Source organism: Halyomorpha halys, unplaced genomic scaffold (genome assembly GCF_000696795.3).
Source record: "Halyomorpha halys isolate HHAL.00 unplaced genomic scaffold, Hhal_1.1 Scaffold527.1, whole genome shotgun sequence".
In the NCBI taxonomy this organism is placed as follows: domain Eukaryota; kingdom Metazoa; phylum Arthropoda; class Insecta; order Hemiptera; family Pentatomidae; genus Halyomorpha; species Halyomorpha halys.
The window spans coordinates 124,511-134,507 of record NW_027107993.1 but is presented as its reverse complement, the minus strand read 5'-3'; the positions used below and the strand labels follow the sequence as shown (position 1 = coordinate 134,507).

Sequence of the window (9,997 nt, the reverse complement as noted above, 5' to 3'; positions counted from 1 at the left end):
TTTGTCAAATATCATAAAAACTACTACTCCTACAAAGATAAACATAATTAACTATTTTGTAGTAAATTTAACTAGCTTTAATTTGAGCGCTGTCAGACATCAGTATGTCCAATGGTTTCTGAAATGAAGTTTTTCATGAATCAAATTTATTGTCCGAACAACTATAAATCAATTTATTTTAGCATATATCATGAAAACTACTATTCCTGCGAAGGTAAAGGTCATAAACTTTTTTATAATCCATTAAACTAGCTTTAATTTGAGTACTAATAGACCTCTGTACGTTACACAGTTCCTGAGATATAGATTTCTCAAAATAAATTAACTAACTACTAATCTTTCAGTAGATTTTTAAGAAAATTGCTTCTTAAAAAGCTATATCTCGAGAACTATTGGACATAAATAGCTCTTTTAGGTCTAATATTTCAGAAAATTTATTCTTCTTTAAATAATGTTCTCTTAGATTTTCTAGTGTTGTTTGTAGTTTTTAAGATATAGAGCTCCGAATGAAAAATCAATGTTTTTTAAGGTTTTGAAACAGCCACCATTTTTTAATCCCCCTATCTATACTTGGCAGACTCATCAATTTTGACTATTAATTATACATTGTTTTCATTGAAGTAATCAAAAATTGTGGTGAGATAACTACCTTTATTTCTTCCCGGCTCTTGTACTACTCTAGAAGAACAACCTTACACGCCCATCTCATTCGCCACAATGCTATAAACTGAATTTTATTTACAGGATATAGTTCCCTCAATTGGGCTATTGTAGAAATGTTATAGAATGCTGCCAATAGGTAATTTCTTTACATGCCTGTTTCGTACCATTATAATCTAACATAAAATTCACTATATGTGTTTTTATGTAAATAAATTTGTTAATGTGAAAAAAAAAAATGTATTGTATATTTGGGTTCGTTAAACTGTCGTTTAATATAAGCGATAAACTACTAATTGTTAGGAGTGGCTAATATAGGATCTGCTATTGCCAACTGTGCTGCTGGGCCAGACACGGAGGTGACGGCAATACCCGTCCGATATAGACCGCTCTCCTTGAATCCTTTATTTCCTTTTTTCACAATCGCTCTGATACCTTCCATTGTCTTTAGCTCATTGCAACTCTCCCTAATTATCCCTAAATAGATGCTTGCATACTGTTATGTATATAATGTTTAGAATATTGAGACTTTTAAAAGTTGAAAATTAAAATCTGTACCACTACAACCCTTGAAGATTCAGGGTTCCTTACTTTGTAAGAAAGTAGTGTTACTATACCAACGGTTGTGCAAGGATGTGATTTAGTCAGAATCACGCTCGACCGCCAGATTTCTACCCAATTAAGGGTACCCAATTTTTAGGCAAGGTGGATTCCAGAGTGGGCTCCAAAACCCACAGGGTTGACTCACGCTTGCTATGTAACAGAAAAAAATTTTCTGCCCAGCCGGATTCGAACCCGGGTCTTAGGACTTTGGATTTGCCACCGCGCTCCCTGACTTTTAAAAGTTGTTGAGGTGTTAATAGTAGGGGTATTCATGATGTTTAGTTTAACACGTTTAATGGAAAAACTCATGTTAAATGGAGAAATATTTCCTACTTTTCCACTTTAAAACGATATAACATGGTTGAGAGTCTGTTAAATGGAGAATGACGTCACGCAACAGTCCAGCTGAGCTCGTCACCATTTTATTTGTTGTATTAGGTTACTTGCTCGTAGTTTGTGTATTGATAGAGTTGGTATTGCTTTAGATTTTTTTATAACAAAAAAAGGCAATGAATGACAATAATAATAATATAATGACAGTTGTCAATTAGCTCATCTGGATTCTTTTCCTCGCAAGCTAGAAGATCAACAAGACACTCAGTTATCAAACTTTCACTTTTTACTCAATTTAGGCATGTTGTAATAAATTACTTTAATCAAAATTTAGTAGTAAACAATAACATGAAGTTTTAGAAGGAAATGTTATAAACAAGTTACTAAGAAAATCCGCTAGGAGCTCTTAAACATTTAACATTTAACATTACTTTAAATAGGTCTGCTCAGAATCCTATACTTATAACATTTATCATGGTAACATATTTTACATTTAACACATCATGAATACCCCAACTATACCATACCGTAGATTGATATGAGGAAAACATAGTCGGGGTGCGGGTCAGCAAAGATATACAAATAAACAAAACTTAGATTAATGATTTATTAAATTGATTGTTTGAGTGTGGAGAGATGAGAACACAAATTTTAAATGATCCACTTATTCTCGCAACTATTTATTTTTAAAAATCTCCAACGTTTCGGCCCTTAGGCCATTCTCAAGGAGACTACCTATAGTATTTTTTTTGATATTATTATTATTATTAATCATTGATGTCATAATTCCTTAAATTGTCTCTTTTGCAGGCTAATTGCCCATGTCATATCTTTAAAACAAAAATAAATATAAAAATAATATCGTAACAGTTTAGAACTTTTTAAAATGATAATTCACTTACAAAACTATTCCACAAAAATATTGTTTTTATTAACCTTATTAACAATAAAACCTACCTTTAACTGGTTATACCTCTGTTATCACTTAGCTTAATTTATTTTCAATTGAATTAACGTTCTTTTTTATATTTGTTTCTTATAACTTAACATTATTTAAAAATATTAATACTGTATTTTTATTATATACATACTTTTCCACACATATTACATTGCGAGGGAGAGAGTAAGGTTGTATGTAAACAAAATAATGTTCCTCAATTATTTTATTCTCTTCGGCATGAATCTCTTTTCAGATTTTCTTTATTACAATTTTCATCATCCTCTCTCTCCATTATATTGAGATCATCAAGAACTCAAGCTAGGATTCTCAAAATCATATACATACCATCAGCCATTTTTTAGAAACAACTTCAGAACTCGCGGCGATCTCACAGACCTTGAGGGCATTTTATAGGATATAAATGTTCAATTAGAGAATATATTTGTTAAATTAAATGCAATAACCACTTATAACTGAAAAATAAAAAAAAAAAGGAAAATTACGTGGAAATGTGCGAGAGGCCTGCTATTTAGCCATGAAGGGTTAGGGATTCAGTACTTTGCAAGGAAGTGCTTTTTTTAGAATAATGGTTGTATAAGGAGGTGATTTTTTTCAATTGGTAACATCTAACACCACGGTGACAGATGGTGGCATTGGTGATCTCCATCGCTCCACAATTTAAAAACACCTAAAACAATAGGTCGTTGTTATAATTGACAAAATAACTTTTGATTGCTTATATAAAGATTAATTGTTAGATAGGAGAGTATTTTTTAATATTGGTTGATTGAAACATTCCTTTCTCTAATTATAGAACCGCAATGAAATGTTGGATATTAACCCTCCCCTTTCCTTCCTACTTAAGATGGAAGTGTTGGATCTTGAGTAGAGAATAGCCATTGTTTGTGGAGTAAAGAGGTACACGAAGCGAACAATGGTACACCTGCCGATGACTAGAGACGCCATATTGCCAGCAGCTGGTCACCGCCTGGCCTATAGCTATCAAGGAGGCCTTGGCTATTATTGTTCTAATTAGGCCCGCGACTGCCTCAGTAGCGCTCCAGCGTGTCTTGTGCTATGTGGATCTGTTCTTATCTAAAGCCGCGATGTACCGTGCTCTGATAACATCGCTCTGATTACACCAGCTCTAGGCCAACTTTCATCTTGTAGTGTCAGTGTTCTAGGTACGGGGAGGAGTGGCGTAAGTACCACAACTAATTAGTATATTATTTTTTTCATTATAGTATTAGCTAGCTGACCCGGGAATGATTCGCTATTGCTATATTTAAGGATATATATATAGATTATATATAATGAACACTATTGATAGTTCGATATAAATTATTGTGTTTTGTTAAAATTTAACATTTAAGAATACTTTATAATTTCGATTTGGTAAAGTAAATTGAACCAATATATGCGATAAGGAACGAAATTGAAATTTGTACTGTTAAATCCACTGTAAAAATAAAGTATTATATAAAGCTTTAATTATATAGTATTTTCTTGCAAAGATATTTCACAAAAGCTTTTAAGAAAGAGCTAAAAATTGACATAGAACGTCAAATATAAAATAAATTGCGAAACACTTTATCTTATAAGGAGTAAAACAGAAATTTAATTTTAAAATATCCATTTTTCTACTTGAGAATTCGGGGTTTTCATTATTTTTAAACCTTCCAATTTAGTTGATTTTTTTCTTTTTTCATTTTTTCTTTTTATTAACTATGCTATTGTCATTTATACGCTCACTTTGCTTGAATATTATTACTACATTTAATGAATTTGGAACGACTGACCTATGAAAGTGTGTTTAAAGATTTTTAAGGAATGAAACAAAGTTGATATTCGTTTTTAGCACTTTAAAAAAGAAATCCTTTTTTGAAAAAATTGGAAAATAAAATTTTTTAGTCCAAAATTTTCTCCCTTAATCCGCCTTTGAATCCTTTTTAAAAATAAAAAAAATAGATATAACTCCACCTCTACCCAACCAATCTACACTAAACTTAGTGTGGTGCTTTGGGGTTCTATAAACTGCACCAAAGGTCACAAATCCGAGTCTAATTAAACATATTAGAACCGGAGATATAAAATAAAACGTGTGAATTTTTTAGGAATTAGATAAAATACAAAGAGAGGAGTTATGAACGATTATATGAACAATAGTCACCGGCAGAAAAAAAAAAAAATCAAGCTGAAAAAATTCTAATTTTTAATTCATTTGAAAAATGGCATTTGGTAATTTGAGATGGCACTAAAAATTAATTTGAAATGCGCTTTTCTAAAAAATATTATTAACCAACTTTACCCCGAGCCATATTATGTTTTTATAATTTATTGTTAAAATAATATCGCTTAATAGAATCAGTAATACTTTTTTCTTATTGTTCGTAAAAAGACGAATCGATTAGTGTACAATAACAGTGAAAAACAGCTTATACTTTCTGAGTTACAAACCTAAAACGCTAAATTCTGTTCTCAACTTTTCTAACTACTCCAGAATTTGGGAATTTCATTATCTTTGAACCATCCCATGAAGAAATAAAACATTTAAAAAAAAAAAACTGCATGTAAATTGGTTCCACTACTTTAAAAATGTATTCTAGATAAATATTGGACTAATATATATACACCCTTTTGTATATATAGACTAGCTGACCCGGCAATGCTTCGCTTTATTTGAGGATGTTTATAGATTTAATGATTACAATTGATAGTTTTATATAAATTATTATATCTAGTTAATGTTAAACATTTACGCACACTGTATTATTATGACTTGATAACATAAATTGAACCTGTATAGGCGATGACATTACTACTTTACCAAAAGCAACATTACGTTTTTATATTTTTTTCTAAATATGACATCAATTAATGGAATCTGTGTTATGTTTTCTTATTCCTTGGAAAGAGAAGATTCGATTAATATATAATGACCGAAAAAAGTATGCTTTCCGAACAGGACTCAACCAATCTACACTTAACTTGGCAGTGTTTTAGGGCACTATAAACTGCACAAACCGGGTCTTATTTAGCTTATTACTCGTATTTTTTTCCCTATATAACCTATACCCACCTCACTTATATTTGCAAATTATTTAACAAATTTTCTACCATACTTAACACAAGGAGACTCATTCCTGTCAATTCTAAAGCTCTTTCTAATTTGATGATTGATTTTATAAAGTGACGAATTAGATTGTTTTTTTTTTTTGTTTCCCGCCTTTAAATCCTTAACGATGCTTTCTAGCAAAAAAAGTATGGTATCTCTCTATTATATCCAAAAAAATTAGTGATAACCGGGTAATATTTTATTTTAAATTTAATTACCGTGTAATATTTTATTTTATGTATAATGTGGATTAATAAAAATTGATCTTAAGAACATGAGTTTAACTGATACCGATAACGCATCCAGCCTTCTTCTATTTGTCCCTTTAGCTTTATAGTGGGTAGTGGTAATTTCGGAATTACTTTTAGGTATTTAACGAGTTTACTTTAAAGGTATGGAAACAACGTGTTAATTACACTAATACTTATTTTTTTCATAATGAGGAGGATTATAAGTGATATTACAGGAGTTAAATAGTACTAAAGTACTAGTTACTATTGTACAAGCCAGTGTAATTGTATTAAGTTAAATCGACAAGACTAATAGTATTAGTTTGTACTTTATTATAAAACAGGGCCCAGGTGGATGCTGCAGCGATTCAGGGGGGAGGCGGTGATGGCCACAGGTGCATTTGGGGGGGCGATGAGTAACTATAAGTTGTCACGGCCAACAATATTACTGCTTACAATAATAGAGCCGAGGATTACTAAATTGGTATCAGCACACCAGGTTCATCCTTCTCATTAAGATGATTTCGAATTTTTTAACTTTTTTTGTATTACATTCTATATTCTATTCTGAGTTCAATAAACAGTTTCATAATTTCCAAGTTCAATGTTTCTAATTTACTCATTTCTTTGCTATATTTTACGAAAAAGGTAAAAACATTAATACATATATATTTCCTATTAATTTTTATTAAAATAAAAAAAAAAAAAATGATTTCTAGGGGGTGCTAAGTAATATTTTTCCTGGAAAGGGGGCGGTAGGACAAAAACTGCTCTACAGTATCTCTCTATTGTATAAAAAAGTTTTTAGTGATAAAATATAATTTTTTTAAAAAATAAATAATATAAATTTTATCCATTATAGTCTCAAAATTTATTTTTTTCCATAAAGAAAATAATACATTCAAAAAGAAAATACTTGAATCCATTTACATATCTGAAAATATTAATTATTCAGTGAATTTCAAAACGGATACAAGAAATTTGAACACTATGCAGAGATATTAAGTAAAGTTAATTTATGAAAAATATGGGATAAATTAAATGTTGATAATTATAATTAGCCTTGATTGAATTTTACTAATGAAATAGGGAGGAAAATTAACAAAAATATAGTTATATTAAATAATTTTAATGCTTGATCTGATTGGAGGGAAGATTACAAGTATTGTGATAAATATTAACAAATAAATGACTTTGATAAAGAATTTTAATTTTTGGTTTAATGTGAAAATTGACCAATTAGATATAATTTAGGGGAATCTCCCGAAACGTTGCTGATGATATTATAGTTTATTTGTTTTTTAATAAGGAAGAATTTATGTCATTCACTAAATCCTTTTAATATAATTTAGGATATTCTTATTAACAAAAAATATATGTTTACTTAATGTTTTAATGTTTCATAGAAATTATTGAATTGACCTGGGCAGAATAGCCTGCATGAAGTTGTGTTTTTTAAATTATTTAATTCAAAAATTGTGTTAAGGTAAGATAAATTATAAATAATATTGTTAAGTATGTTGAATTGTTGAGGATCATAGATGTAATAAAAGCTGTTTTGTGATAGATTGTCCCTGAGGAAGGCCGAATTGGCCGAAACGTCGTACTTGTAAAGAAAATAAAGGGTTTTGAGACTATAATGGGTAAAATTTAAATTATTTATTTAAACTACATTAACCTGTCTCAAGAAAGTATTTAAGATAATATTTTGTTTTACCTATATTTTAAGATGGAATAACGAAAATTTGACGTAAACAATTTAGTTTAACTGATGAAGAACGCATTTTGGAAAAAAAAGAAAAAAATGAAATAAGTTATCTGCATCAAATCATTCAGACTTTAAAATAGGTGTTAAAGTGTTACTCCCCTGTTTTTGAATGTTAGGATTAAGTTTATAATTTGACTTTATTAATATTGGCCCTCCCCTCATATTTCAGAAACTGTGCTGTTTAGAAAAAAAAATTATATGATTGCTTTCGTAGGAAATTTAATGTTGCTCTAATTTTTTTCTCAGAACTAATTTTTCATCTAATTCAATGATTTTCAAGATATAAGCATACAACTCCAAGTCCGAAACCTGTAGTGGATCTCTTACGCTCGGAATGTACTGGAGGTATTACACAATATAAAAAAGGTTACTAATATTTTGGTTGCTGAGGTTGTTAAAAATTTGATTGGATTGTTGCTGATAGTAGCCAAATAATGATAGCAACTGTTTTCACGCCGGTTGGAGGACTATGACACATCGTCAGCGATTGGCCCCGGCATAGAAATAATTAATCATTCCCAGAATTAGAATTAATCAGCTTGTTGCCTTAACTAATAGTCTTGACGTCACTTCATATGGCTATGACACTTTCTAGTTATACCACATCCTCTATTAGGAAGATAATTCGAAAATTAGGAATTGGAGAAATCAGAACTCATTCACTTCGAAATCGAAGGAATGGTTTTGCTACAGATTCCATTTACTATGAGAAAGTTATATGAAACTGATGGCATCTTATATTTATTTTTTATTATAAAATTAGTTTATATGCTACACAATTTTGTAACAACCTAATATGTTTACGTAGTGGTATTTATGCTCCCTGAAATATTTATCTATTAATTCGTATACATTGGGTTGTAAAATAAGTTCATAGCGTTTTTCAATATTTCAATTTAATCCTCTCTGTGTTTATAAAATCATGTTTACTTGATCAATAATGTTACATATTCTAAAAAAGGATTAGTTAAGGTGCTTTTATGCATCAGTTTCAACCGAGATTCGTTGTCTTTAAGTGGTATTTTACTTGCTCAAAACGGAAGAGAAAAAAAATTTATTTTCGTCATTTAATGATTTTTTATTTCCGGAAAGGAAAATCCGCTGCACAGAAGGTTAACAAAATTTGCAGTGTGTATAGCGATGATGCCTTAGGAGACCAAAGTCAAGCATTGGTCACAGACAACCCTCACTCTACGACACGAGATATCGCAGAACTGTGACCAGTTGGAACAATTAAAGGCAGCGGTTGAGCAAAAGCGTTCAGCATTGGCTAATCGCGAAGGCATAGTTTTCCAACACGATAACGCCCGTCCTCACGTGTCGTAGACCCGGCAGAAATTATTTGAGTTTGGCTGGGATGTGATCCCTCAACCTACCTCATTCAACAGACCTTGCCCCAACTAATTTTCACTTATTTCGGGCTCTTGAAAACTCTCTTAAAGGAAAACATTTTAATTCGCTCGAGAACTGCAAAACGAGTTCATTGCGCAAAAATTTGAGAAGTTCTGGGAGGACGAAATTAAAAAAATACCTGAAAGATGGCAATACGTAATAGATCACAATGGGTCATATATAATTAATTAAAAATATTTACATGAACCTGAATTTTTTATTGAAATCACCATTGAAAATCGCTACAAACTTATTTTACAACGCAATATATGATCAGTAATGAGAGAGCTGTTTTGTAGATAGTCGTGGAATATGTTGTTATAATTTTATTTATCTATATATAACTATAGGGGTAATCCAGATCTTTAGTTTAACATATTAAATGGTATAATATTTCCTTCTTTTAGCATGTTAAAACGGTATAACATATAACATGGTTGAGAGTCTGTTACTAGGTCTGTTAAATGGAGAATGACGTCACGCAACTGACCAGTTCACTTTTACACTATTTTGTCTATTGTCGTTCCGATAGGTTAGTAGCTCGTGCTGTTTTCTTCTTCAAACTCTTATTAACTAATGGATAATAGGGATCTTGAAAACTACTACTCTTAAGAAGATAAACGTCATAAACTACTTTATAGCTCATTAAACCAGCTGTAGTTTGAGTGCTAATAGACATCTGTACGTCTCAAGACTCTTGAGATAAAGATTTTCCAAAATTAATTCACTGACTAAGATCTTAACATCCCATTCGTTGCAGATTTGGCCCAAAACAGATATGCGTCTTTTCATTCCAAAAGGCGTCTGAAAAGAAGATGGCCACGGGACCTTCTAATTTAAATTAATGCTTGAGGTGGTTCCTTCTCAATATTTTCAAGTGTAAATGAAACATATAACATATTTACTTATTGTATTTATTACTTGTACAGTTGTAAATCACATTAAATAAATATATA

The 9,997-nt window shown here is 30.7% G+C and overlaps 1 protein-coding gene across 8 annotated transcripts in view; it reads left to right on the top strand.

The window, feature by feature from the left end:
* The window catches only part of LOC106683910 (trafficking kinesin-binding protein 1), a 173,972-nt gene that overhangs the window by 49,595 nt on the left and 114,380 nt on the right, over nt 1–9,997 (top strand). The window contains exon 1 of one of the 8 annotated variants that reach the window (XR_001343621.3): nt 3,596–3,737. The exons of the other annotated variants lie outside the window; for them this stretch is intronic. The gene's annotated coding sequence lies outside the window, so the exon portion shown is untranslated. Of the gene's footprint in view, nt 1–3,595; nt 3,738–9,997 lie in introns of those variants that run through there. 8 annotated transcript variants of the gene reach the window in all.